Genomic DNA, 13831 nt, shown 5'->3' on the forward strand with positions numbered 1-13831 from the left:
AGAAAACCAAACACCACATGTTCTCACTCATAGGTGGGTGTTGAACAATGAGAACACATGGACACAGGGAGGGGAGCATCACATACCATAGTCTGTCAGGGGTGGGAGTGCCAGGGGAGGGATAGCAGGGGAAGGGGTAGGAAGATAGGGGAGGGATAACATTGGGAGAAATACCTAATGTAGATGACGGTGGGATGGGTGCAGCAAACCACCATGGCACATGTATACCTATGTAACAGACCTGCACATTCTGCACATGTACCCCAGAACTTAAAGTATAATAAAAAATAAAAATAAAAAATAAAAGGTAGATTTACAAGGAAGTGCAAAGTTAAGTTATACCTTATTAATGGGCAGCATCAAATACTAATAATTTCTGTATCATCTCATATCCTTAGATAACTCCATGCCTTGAATCAACAGCTTGAAGGTGACTGAAAATAACAATAGTAATTGGAATGTTGAGTTAACCACATTAATTCTTTGGGTATATACCCAGGAATGGGATTGCTGGCTCAAATGGCATGTCTACTGGAGTGAATTCAAACACTGTTTGCTGCAAGTTACAATACCACATATGGTTTTGTTCTCCTTTAACAGGATGCCCAAGAGTCGTGTTTAGTCCATATTGCCAAAAGATGTGTAAGTCCCTGAATTGTGGCATCTGTGACACCATGATTGGCACCTGTATATGCCTTCCTGGCTTCACTGGGGCTGACTGAAATCAAAGTAAGTTATTCTTACCATTATGTAGTGGATATGCTGATCATCCAAGGCCCAATAATGGTAGCAAAGGTACTAAAGCTAACTGGAGTTTTTAAGAACTGCAGTTAAAGAATACATGTGGTTGCAATTATTTTACTTCCTAATTTACAGTACTAACAGCAAACACAAACTGACCTAAATTCTGGGTTGAAGAATATTTATGTAGGAGTTTGGCTAAAAGCTAAAGTCAGTGAAAGTAGCCAAGGAGATCTTTTTGGTGATAACTCCCTTGCCCCAGCAATGTTAGACTCAAGTCAGTATTAGAAAGTATGTTTGCCAATATCAGAGCAAACTTGAGATTTTTGTGTTCACAATGTCAAACTCATTGTCTAAACTTCCGCAATTTCATTTATGCTTAGCAATTCCCTAGCTCAAAAGTAGTGGTTTCACTCCTCACCAAAAAGTGAACAGTTTCCTAAAAGCCAAAGACCTTAAATTAACTACTTATCACAAAAATAACTATTGCCAAAAGTTTAAGGCACTGGATTGAAGAACCCTTACAAATTCACGGGCTTAGACACTCTGAGGTTGTGGATACCAAGTATATTTTATTTTTGTTATTTTTCAGATGTACCATTTAAAAAATAGTTGTATAGTTTTTGCTTAACCCAAATAACTACACATACTCATATACTCTGACTCCTCTGACCCTTCTGGTGGCAGTCAAAATGAAACTCTCACATGTGAAGCCACAATTATGATGGTTTCTAGGGAGGATAAAGGAAGCAATGAGCAGGGGAGCACATTGTCAGGGAGTCAGTCCTGGCGATAATGAATTTTTGACATGGGTGCTATGAATAAGGATGTTCACTTTGTGATCATCCAGTGAACTGAATATTGGTGTTTTGTGCTTTATTCTGTAATCTTATACCTCACAATTAAAAAAGAAGAGTACCTCCAATAGATCTTAAAGATGGAAGTACTGCCTCAACCCTCATCTGTGTACACATACCTCAACATCTATGAAGTAGATTATGAAATACCTTCATTTGCAATTCTTTCATTTGGATGAATGATAGCTACGTTTGTAATTTAGGGTACTAAACGGTTATGTGCTATAGATACCCAAAATGCTTATGCTTCCTGGACAGCTAATTGCTTTGCCTGTGTTGTAGGAGGGTAATTTTTCTGTTTAAGTGCCCTGCAGGCCTCAGTGCTCTGCTGTCTTGAGAATAAGAGACAAGATAAAACCTGGCTCCAGGTAGCATTCAACTGACACTTAGTGGATGGTGCCTCCTGAGGCCTCAGCTGGCAAGTTACCTTTCAGTTAAGGCCAGCCTATAAACATTTCTTAAGCCAGGTTCTGTCTGGTTCCTTTGTATTTGTTCTTCAAAGAGAGTAAGTGGAAGAAATGTCCTCCTGCCAAGCATTTTCAAAAGCTGTGATTTCTCTAAACATTGGGGGTACTTTTGTCTTCAGAAAGTTGTGGTCTTGTACCTTAGCACTTTCCATTTGCTTTGACAGCTAAGTAGGATAGAGCCAAATTTGCAATCCACCTTTTAAATGTTCCAAAAAATATGATATTTATTTTATATTATTAATGCATTTTCCCCTTATGTGATTCTCAACAGATATTTATTTTATCTTTGTGTGTTATATATATTTTGGTAACCATCTCGATGAATTTGTGGAATGAAGTTGCAAATAAAAACCAAACAAATTAATATAAATATATAAATGAATATTTGAAGTTATGAGCATTATGAATCTTATATTTGTGTACAGGAACTTTAGCTAAAATTATAGAATGGGCTTTAAGAGAACATACTTAAGATTATTACAAATATATATTTGTAATATATATAATATACATACATATATTGTATAACATGTACACATACCTAAATATGTTATATAACATATATGTACACATAATGTACCTACAGATATTATGTAATATCTAATATATGTAATATACATACACCACATGCATATATGTGTAATATATATATATATACGCATACATATACACACATACTCTCTCTTACACTTGCTAAGACACTTTGCTTTGGCAAAGCAAAGCAATCCAAATTGGGAACAGTTGAAGTCCCTAATGTGTAAGAGACATTTATATTATATGTAAGTTTTTGACACTAGATATTTGGTTGAAAATTCCTAACACCAACTAAAATGGCTCTATGCAGCAACAATTTAAACAGTCCCTTGTTTTGCTTTGTTTATTTCTAAGCAACCTTTCAGACTGAAAATCAAACTCAAAGCAAGTCAGTAAAACCTATTTGATTAAATGAAAATGCCATGTATTTCACAAGTTTAAAAAAAAATCTTGTCTGGAAAAATAATAAGAAAAATCTGGTTTTGTTTTGCTCTGGTTTATTTTGCTCTTACTTGCTGCTTGTCCTGAAGATCACCATGGGCAGGGCTGTGTTCAACGGTGCTCCTGTGGCTCAGGACAGTGTGACCCAGTGACTGGAGTATGTCACTGTCCACCTGGCCAAGTGGGAACCAGGTGTCAGGAAAGTAACAATGATGGCAGGGTCACCTTCTATGTCCAACCACTACGTTAGCTATGCAGCAAAAGCAGATTTGGTGCTAAGGAAGATAACTATATGGGCAATATTTACAACACTTTTTTTCTTTTAATGTGACTTTCAAATAACATGAAAGTACATGCTCCCACAGTGTTATATAGAAAATAGCTTTCTGGAAGATAAGCATAAATTGGAAAAAAAAGTAAATAATAACTTATGCATACTCTTGACTAAGAAGAAATTTTTAGATAACATTTGTTAATTTTTATAAAACTGCCAAAAATTGTGTGTTGGAGATATCTAATTATAAGAACGAAAGAATGTTATATCCTCTTCAACCAGGTTGAACCTGAAGAGGCTCCCTGAGATCTATAGAAAAAATGGGAGACAGAGAAAAACACAATCTTTTAAAAACTGCAAAACTTTCTTCACCTAATTGTAATAGTTATTATTACTATCGTAACGAGAGAAGAGCTGTCAAGTTTCAGAAAACAGGGATTTTTAGGGTGAATAATGGGCCCCTGGAGATCCGAAGTAGGGCCAGGAGAGCAGCCACTTCTCCATGGCACACAGAGAGCAAAACTAAGGACACTTTCCTGAAAAATAAGGATTGCATCAATAGAAGGGCTATAAAAACTTCTCTGAATCCCACTGAACATCTTAGAGTGGTGAAAAACTGGGAAAAAAAAAACAAGAATTGCACAGACATACCATGTTTTTAACTTTGCACTAGGACAGAAAGAAATTTGTGGGTAGTTAGCAGCCTTATAACTAAAGTGGAGCTAAACACACACACACACACACACATTATACATACACACAAACACACACATACACACACACACACACACACACACACACACACACACACATGCATCCCACATGCTGTGTTATATGGAGCTACACTCTGGACGAAGAAGGCTTTCTTTTACCTAAGATCATTTTTCGAAGCCTAAATCAATACGATCCTTCCAGAAATACCTGGTACATTGCAAAATGAAGCTTGCGTATAAAATACTCCTCTCATTTTACAAACAAAAAAATGAAACCATTCAATGCTTTCCTTGCTTTTTTAGTGCAAATTCTGTAAGAAGGAAAAATGAGAAAAGAAAAATGGAAAAGAAAAGGCAGATGAACTAAGAGCAGAAAAGTTTTGCTATGGAGCACATGAAGATATTAACTAGAATCTCTTCCAATAATTCAAAGGATGTAATGAAAAAGTGTTCTCTATAAAATGTGAGTGCAGTGCAGAGATACAAAGGTTCATGGAATAAATGAAAAGACAACAAAAGGAAATGAAAAAGTAAGCTGGCAGAGCTCAAAAAAGAAGTGGAAATGAAAATTAAACCTTACATCACATAAAAGAAGGCCATATTGGGAGCAGATAAAAAAAGGACAGCCAGGTTAAAAAAAAAAAAAATGAGGAAAGTGAAAATAATGAAGTGGAAAAGAAATGAGAGAGAAATGTGTAATTGGAAGAGGAAAATATTTAGATATAATATTCAAGATTCTTTCCTTGAAATAAAAGATCTGATGCTACATATTAAATGAGTATATTTTATCCCAGGAAATAATAGTTACAATGGCTCAAAGGCAAGGGGAAACTCCATAGAGGATGTAAGGAAATGTATGAGCTTACTTAGGAGAAAATCAGTCTGACTTTTTACCTCACAGCAATATTCATTACTAACATATAGCTAATCAATGCCTGTTAAGTTCTTGAGAAAAAAAATGTGACAGGTATTTTATACACAGTTAAGCTGTTATTCAAATATAACATGGTAGCAAATTAACCACTTTTTAAAAGTTGCTGGAAGTATAGTAGCCTCAAAATATTCTAAAGAAACTATTGCAAGATTAATTTGAGCATCCAAATAATAAATGGGAAATATCTGATTAAAAGACTATTAGTAAACATTAAATTCATCTTAATTAAGGCTAAGTTTAAAACAATTGTGAAAATTTTCCTACATGACGGAATATAAATATAAATTATAACAATTGTAGATATTTTAATGTAGCTCTAACAAGGCATAAACTGGAAAGACAGAGAATGCGAAGGAGTATAAGTATACTGATCTTATTTCCTCATTAAAGTTTGTGGGGTACGTGGGATAGATCTGTGTCAAAACATATTGTTTAAATATAACAATTCAATAAGTATGTTTTAGTGTATAAAGGTACATTCTAGAATTTAGAATGCTCCAATTGAGATTTTAAGAATAAAAGTACAGTCAACTAAAATCAGGTGGAGGAGAGAAACGAAAAAAAAAAAAGAGCAGAATCATATCAATTTCATTACCATTTATACTGAGTTAACACATACTAAATAAAGAAATTTATTATATTATGTAATATCTGAACTATCTAAAGAGGATTCCGTAAATTATGTAAGACTATATTTATAAATATGAGTATGTAGAGAACATGTGGAGAACAATGGAGTGCACATACCTTTTCCTATTGCTCTCTCTTAACAGTAAAAAATCCATACAATGTAGAAAACAAACTTAAGTCCCTGAAATATGAAGAAAAGAAAGCAGATTGGATAAGAACCTTAGAAATCTAGGAAACGACATGATGGCAAGTTCCCTGGTTTGGTTTGGTTTTGTTGTCTCATCTATCCCAGATTGGGTGCTGGAGAAACCTACAACCCAGGGAGGCCAATGGGTGGAGACAAAGGTCTAAGATACCTCTGATTTCTCTAGTCAAAGGACAGGAAAGGGGGCAGTCTAGTAAGGCAGAAAACTTTTAGAAAATAACTGGTCTTCTTCAGGCAAACACTATGAAACGAAACTGTATCCTCAACCCCAATCCCATTAGCAAGGGCCACATGAGAAGAATACACTTCAAACCTCATCTTGATGCAAGAAGATACCCTTCTCTACCCCACAAACCAGGATTGTGTAAAAAAAAAAAAAAAGGCAAAGAATAAAAGATATTAAGAAGAACCAAGTGGAAATTTGAAAAATGGAAAATAAAATTACCAAAATAAAATCTCAGTGGATGAGTTCAACAGCAGAATGGAGTGGACAGAGGAACAAACCAATGAACTTGAAGGAATGATGGAAATAACCCAATCTGAACAACACAGAGAGCAAAAAATAGCAACCAACACACACACACACACACACACACACACACACACACACACACACACGCAGCCTCAGAGACCTGTAGTACTATAACCAAGTATCTACTATTTATGTCATCTGAGTCCCAGAAGAGGAAAAAGAGGTTGGAGATGAAAAAATATTTAAAGGAATAATGGTTGAAAATATTCTGAATGTGACAAGAAACATAAACCTACAGTTTGAAGAAGCCATGTTAATGCCAATCAAGATAAACTCAAAGAAATCTACCAAAGTCATATCAACATAATTTAACTAATATATATTACTATATGTTAAGCAATATATCAAATAAATTGATATACGAAATATAATCTGTATTTCTTTTTTGAGATGGAGTTTTGCTCTTGTTGCCCAGGCTGGAGTAGAGTGGTATGATCTCAGCTCACTGCAGTCTCCACCTCCCAGGTTCAAGCAATTCCCCTACCTCAGCCTACCGAGTAGCTAGGATTACAGGCATGTGCCACCACGCCCGGCTAATTTTTTGTATTTTTAGTAAAGACGGGGTTTCTCCATGTTGATCATTCTGGTCTCAAACTCATGACCTCAGGTGATCTGCCTGCCTCGGCCTCCCAGAGTGATGCGATTACAGGTGTGAGCCATCGGGCCTGCCATTATCTATATTTTAATTCAATTAATAAATATTAAATGAAACATTAATTTTAATATTAATAATTTACATATTAATATATTTATATATTTGATTTTCAGAAGGTTGATATTGATAATTCTTCTGTAGGTAGGTGCTGAGAGAGAAACAACACCTTAGCTATAGAAGAAATACAAGTAGAATAATGGAATGACAGCAGATTTCTCATCAAAAATCGTTGAAGGTACACTCTTACCAGTACCACATCATATCAACTTAGAAGTTTAAACGAAATGTTGGTTGGCTCCTTGTTTGTTATTCTTTCCCTCATTTTCTTTCATGTCTCCATTATTAAGGACAATTGTAGGAATACCCATATTTAGACTGTATTCTAGCCCGGGCAATAAAGCAATACCCCCATTCTCTCTCCCTCTTTCTCTTTCTCTTTCTTCTTCTTCTTTATCCTTTTTCTTATTATTCTTAAAAAAAAATTGTTGAAGGGGTGTAACATATCAGAAGTCTGAAAAAAAAAGGAAAACTTATCAAACCAGAATCATATATCCAGCAAAAAATATACATATATGTGTGTGTGTGTATATATATATATATATATATATATATATATATACACACACACACACACATATATGTATATATCCTTCAATAATGGAAAGAATATTAAAAAAAAGTCTCAGATGAAGGAAAACAGAATTTGTTGCTAGCAGTAACATAACCTAAAAGAATCTGGAAACCAAAAGAAAATGACCAAGAAAGAATCTTCGAACATCAGGAAAGTCAGAATTCATAAAAAATAGAGTAAAAATATAGCAGCACAAACTATTTTTCTTTTTCTCTTAAGTTTTCTGGCTTATACTTGGCAGATGAAGCAAAAACTATGACACTGATGTAGTTATCAATGTATATAGAAAAAAATTTTGATGATTTATTATAAATGAGAAGAGTAAAAGGATAGAAAGGTTAGGTTTCTACACATCATTTAGGCTGGTAGAATATTGACGCAGTGGACTATGAGAAGTCATGTGTGTATAAGGTAATACCTAAAGGAGTACCTAAAAATCTATATAAACAGATATGCTGGAAAACACTCTAGATTAATAAAAATTATATTTAAAAATGTTAAAGTAATATCTGGAAAAAGAGGAAAAAAATGGAACAAATTGAAATCAAAGAAGAAAATAGCGGATTTACTATACCACCAATTACATTAAATTATTTTGATAAGACCTGATATTGATTCTGCCTAACTTGCCCTATAGGCAAAAGGTAAAATGGATTTAATTCAAGGTAGTCTATTACACATGTAATGATGACTCAACCATTAATTGTACAACTGTAACTGCTATTTAAGTAACAAAATCAAACTTTTATTTTCATTTGGTACTAGAATTCAGTGCAGCTAGTCACTCAAATAAAAGCAATAAAGAATGTGTCATGCAGATTGAATTTTTGTACCTGCTCTGCTATGTATCAATCAATGCCTTTGGGCAAGTTAAAAAAAAAAGTCTAACTTTTTTTTTTTGCTTGGTGGAATATAAAAATTTCTCTAATGTTTCCCCTGCTAGCTGGAATTTAAAAAATTACTCTAAGGTCAGTTCTGCTAGTTGGAATAGAAATAATTTGGTTGGAAGTCAGATATTCTAGATTTGAATCTTAGTTCTTATTCTTACAGGCTGTTTAAGTTTGAGCAAGACTTTAGACTCTGAGCTTCAGTTTTCTCAAGAGTAAAATAAGAATAATGCTACCCACATCATGGGGGTATTTTTTTTTTTAGTATTAAATGAGATAATCCATGTGGAAAGTGTTATTAGGTAAAAATACTATAAACTACAGGTCATAAATGGCAGGCTGTTGGCCAAATGTAGCCACAAATATGTTTGAATTGGCTGTCATAGTTTTGGCTTTTAGCAGTGCTGTAAAACAATTTTAATTAGTCGTCAACTTTCAAGGATTTGTTAATTTCACATAAAGTATGGATTTTTCGGTTTTCCTTAAAAAGTCCTATTAGCTAGCAATATTGGATTTGCATTCTTTATGGCAAAAGCAACAAAATGCAACTCTGATTCTCACCTTGGAGGGGCTTTGCACTCCCGTCGTCGATTGTACTTCCCATCATTCAATTATCTTCTTCTTGACACTGAAGAAGGAGAGACTCAGTTTTCCTGGTCTGGTCAGTTTCATTCACTTGTGTCTTAATTCTTCTTGATAGTGCATTTTTGCTTGTGTCACCCACCTCTGTAAGTTAAAATGCTTTTACCATTTCAGTAACTTGAAAGCAAACTGCTCATTTTTCTTCTTTATCAGTCATGAGACTAAATATATAAAATCTTCTCATTCCTAGTCATCTGGGATTGACTGCTCCTTCTTCACAATGGTCTCTGCAGGTCCCAGTATGTCAAGCACGTAGTATTAATGAATATTTATGGAGTGAATAAAAAATGAATGAATGAATGAAAGTCATGTATTTGATACTTTACAGATAACATGTGAGTAGTTCTTTGTCTTAATTTTAACATTTCTTATGCTTTTGCTATTTAGGTATGGTTACTGCATCTGAAGTAGACAAAAATGTTTTTCCTTCCAGGTGCAATGGCTCATTCCTGTAATCTCAGAACTTTGGGAGCCAAGGTAGTTGGATCACCTGAAGTCAGGAGTTCAAGACCAGCCTGGCCAACATGGTAAAAACCCCATCTTTATTAAGAATACACAAATTAGCCAGGTATAATAGCATGCACCTGTAATCCAAGCTACTCAGGAAGCTGACACAGGAGAATTGCTTAAACATGGGAGGCAGAGGTTGCAATTAGTGAAGATCACACCACTGCACTCCAGCCTGGGCAACAGAGCAAGACTCCATCTCAAGAAAAAATAAAAGAAAACAAAGAAAAATGTCATTTTTGTTATTTTATTTAAAATAATAATTACAAATTGTCCCCAGATAAGATATGGCCCCAATTGTCAGCTAAAATGTACTTGTAAAAATCGTGGCCTTTGCAGTTCTGCAGATGGAAGGTATATCTGTGGCCTGGGGTGGACAGAAAATTATTGTGAAAAAGGCAAGTTGATTCATTGCCTTTTTTCCTTCAATAAAGATCTACTTTAGCCTGGGTGTGGTGGCTCATGCCTGTAATACCAGTACTTTGGGTGGCCGAGGCAGGAGGATCATGAGGTCAGGAGATCAAGGCCATCCTGGCCAACACGGTGAAATCTTCTCTCTAATAAAAATAGAAAAATGAGCTGAGTGTGGTGGCACATGCCTATAATCTCAGCTACTTGGGAGCCTGAGGCAGTCGAAACGCTTTAACCTGGGAGGCAGAGGTTGCAGTGAGCCGAGATTGCACCACTGCACTCCAGCCTGGTGACAGTGAGACTCCTCTCAAAATAGAAAAAAAAAAAAAAAAAAAAAAAAAAAAGCTCGACTTTAGAGAATACTGCCATTGGTTGATAAAATATGCCTAAAACCCTTAAGTAATCAAAATAGTATTAATATGAAGGAATTCCTCTGAGACCTAAATTTAAGTCCCATACCAGCCACTGTTTAAGCCCAAATGCTTTGTGGACACCATCTACTAAGTCTTGAGTTTCTAGGCATGAAGCTGAAGAATCTCCACCATCCCTGAGGCTTTGAGGCTGGCAAGGTGGAGAATACAGGGCTCTGGGAGAAGCCAGCTCACATTAATAATAGGCCCAGCTGCAAGGAGGGAAGAGGACCTCCCAAAAGTCTCCAAAATTTGTTTCATCACAAAAAATTTAATCAGTACAGTAGTCCTCATTTGCCTGTGGTTTCCCTGTGGTATAGTACAATAAGATTTTATTCAGAATGTCTTACTGTGCCTAATTTATGAATTAAACTTTATTATATATATATATATGTGTGTGTGTGTATATATATATATATATATATATAGTGGAAAACACAGTATATATAGGGCTCAATACTGTCTGAGGTTTCAGATGTCAACTGGGAGTCTTGGAATGTATCCCCCATGGATATGGGGGACTGTTTTATCACTATACACGAGTTTTTATTTATAAATGACATTTTTGCACTTCTTGACTAATAAGTGTATTATAAAATGTAGATACATGTTTAAGTTGATAAAATGTCTATTGATAGTTGTTCTAATATTGATTTTCAGAACCACAGTTATTTATTTTATACAACACTGGAAAGCACGTACTTTATTTAGAGCCTCCTCTTGTAGGAGACATTGTACTTTGGCAGATTATAGAGCAAAGTTTCTGGCAGAGTGTGGATGAGAACATTGTGCTGGAGGCCTAAACTTGAGGCACTCCGAGTAGAAAAAAATTCACAGGAAACGTTTACCTAGATGGTTTCAACTATGGGTGGTGTGACTCTTTAGACTTGTGTGACAATGGATATGATTATCTGCCATCCATTGCTACTAAATTAACTGTCATGAAATAAATTCAACAACATGGTATTGCAGTGGACATGGATAAAGATGAATGCTAACCCTAGCTCTGCTAATACCATGTGATCTACCTTTGGGCAGTTCACATCCTCTTTGTGACTTGGTTTTCCCATCTGAACATAAGGATATTGAGCTGAATAATACCTGACAGACCTTCCAAATCTGAGATTTAAGACCATTTTTCACGGGATTTTTAAAAGATGGATATCCTCCCTAATTCATGGGAGATGGTTCTTATCAATTTTGTGATTTGAGATTACAAAATCAGCATTTTAAAAACAGAACTATTATGTCCATCCTCTTTTTAATTGTAAATTGAGTAATTTTCTGGCATTTAGTATAGGAGATATTTCACTGTTGATTCTATCATTTAAGCTTTTTATCATGTAACATTTCAAACACATACAAGAGTTAAGAGAATGATATAATGGTACAGTGAATTTCCATATATCTGTTATTCACATTCAACAATAATCAATTTATGATTAATCTTGTGTCATCTATACTTTCTCCCACTCCCTCACTCTGTACCATTATGGTATTGTTTAGAAGCAGATCATGGTCATATGATTTATTCATAAGTATTAGTTGTATTCTTTTAAAAATATATTCACAATACCTCACCATATCTAAACATTTAAAAACTATTTTAATTTTAGTTCTTATTAATCCAAAGAGAACCAAACTATCTCTTTAATACAGTTATAGAATTTTATTTGTAATGAAGATTTGAATCCTCTGCAAATCTAGAGAGATTGATATATGAATCCTAATGTACTTGTCACCCAGTCTTAATAATTATAAACTCATGGCTAGTTCTATTCCTCTCTCTTAATTATTTTGAAACAAATCCTAGGCAACATTTTGTTTTATCCATACATTTTCATAGTATATATCTTTAAAAGATAAGAATTTTTTTTAAATGTAACTATGGAACAATTATAATACCTAAAATAATAATTGTTTAATATAATCAAATAGTTACTCCTGAAGTATTATGATTTTTTAATACATTTATTGACTCAAGATTCAAATATTACCTATAAAAATTTGGTGCTTAATATAAGTTTCTTTAATATCTTTTAAAATATAGAAATTTCTTCTTTTTCTTTTTCCCCCTTGTAAGATATATATTGAAAAAATTCGGTTGCTGCTGTTACCAAGTTTCTCATTTAGCTCTTTGTATCTTTTGATATTGTAATCACCTGTTTATCTTCTGCCTTCCCTGGGTAGGTGAAGTCTTGATCAGATTCAGGCTTGATATATTAGTGAGAACACTTCAAGAGTGTTGTGTCTTCTGCTAGAAGGCACATAATGTCTGGTTTGCCTATCTTTTTGTTATGGTAGCAGTCAATGATCATCATTGCCCTGATCCACAAATTCATTAACGCCTACAGAAGATTGATATTGTGAGTCCATGCATTTTTCTTTACTTGTTAGTTAGAATAGGTCTATGTAGAGAAATTTTCTCTAATCACATATTTGATTATTTTGAGACATGATTCACATGGAAAAGTCAAGATAAATCCTTCCACTTTCCACCTATTTATCAATGTACAGGTAGTTGACTTACTAATATCCTTCAGAGATGAGCAAAAACTACATTTTGGGAGCATTTTCATGAAATTATGGAGGTCAAACATTTTGATACACTTAAATTCATTCAGTTCGTATACTTATTGATGACACACTTTTCTATCATTGAACAGAGAGAGCCTTTTAAAACTGGCTCTTGAGTTTCAAATACACAACCCCAGTAATATGATTCATTCCTTGCTATCTGAGATAAGTAGGTGTTTGTTTTATGCTTAACTGTACATATCCACTTCCAAATCTGAATAATCTACTTCTCCCAAGATGCTCTGCTTTCTTTTACTTGGAAATGGTGTATAGAAACCAATATTTGGTTGTGCTCACTGCAACTGGGATAGTTATTTTTTTCTAAGGCTTTCTCTGGACAGAGCCATGAAATGCCTTTTTATTAAGTTTCAACTATATTATGAGCTCATACAGATGCAGTTCAAAGTGAGGAGGACCACAGCAATTTTACATACTCTTTGTTCTTACATGTGTATTTTCTTTCTCCCATATTTAAATTCCTAATTCTGAACATCAATATACTTTCTCATTTGTTTATTCCATAATACTGTCAAGTCTGAAGAGCAACACTATCAGTACAATTCTGAAAATTATTTTAAATATCAACTATTTCAATTAAATATAAAACTATTTAAATAATTGATAAAATAATTTTTTATTAATTTTAAGTTGATCAGTTTAACAATGTAATTAAATTTAATATGTAAATATTTAAATTATATAATACATATTTTAAATATTTAAAAGGAGTTTTGGTAGTTTCTTTTCTTATATTTTCCACTAGACACATGTTTTCCAATTACT

General features: G+C 34.1%; 1 protein-coding gene across 5 annotated transcripts in view; it reads left to right on the plus strand.

Annotated features, from left to right (window-relative positions):
• LOC101039884 (vitamin K-dependent protein S-like) overlaps positions 1 to 13831 on the plus strand; it is a 752700-nt gene that overhangs the window by 717571 nt on the left and 21298 nt on the right. For all 5 annotated transcript variants that reach the window (XM_074405626.1, XM_074405629.1, XM_074405627.1 and 2 more), the window contains 3 exons: positions 601 to 729; positions 9377 to 9478; positions 9577 to 9670. The gene's annotated coding sequence lies outside the window, so the exon portion shown is untranslated. The remainder of the gene's footprint in view (positions 1 to 600; positions 730 to 9376; positions 9479 to 9576; positions 9671 to 13831) is intronic.

The sequence above is a fragment of the Saimiri boliviensis genome, chromosome 9, assembly GCF_048565385.1.
Source record: "Saimiri boliviensis isolate mSaiBol1 chromosome 9, mSaiBol1.pri, whole genome shotgun sequence".
Lineage (NCBI taxonomy): Eukaryota > Metazoa > Chordata > Mammalia > Primates > Cebidae > Saimiri > Saimiri boliviensis.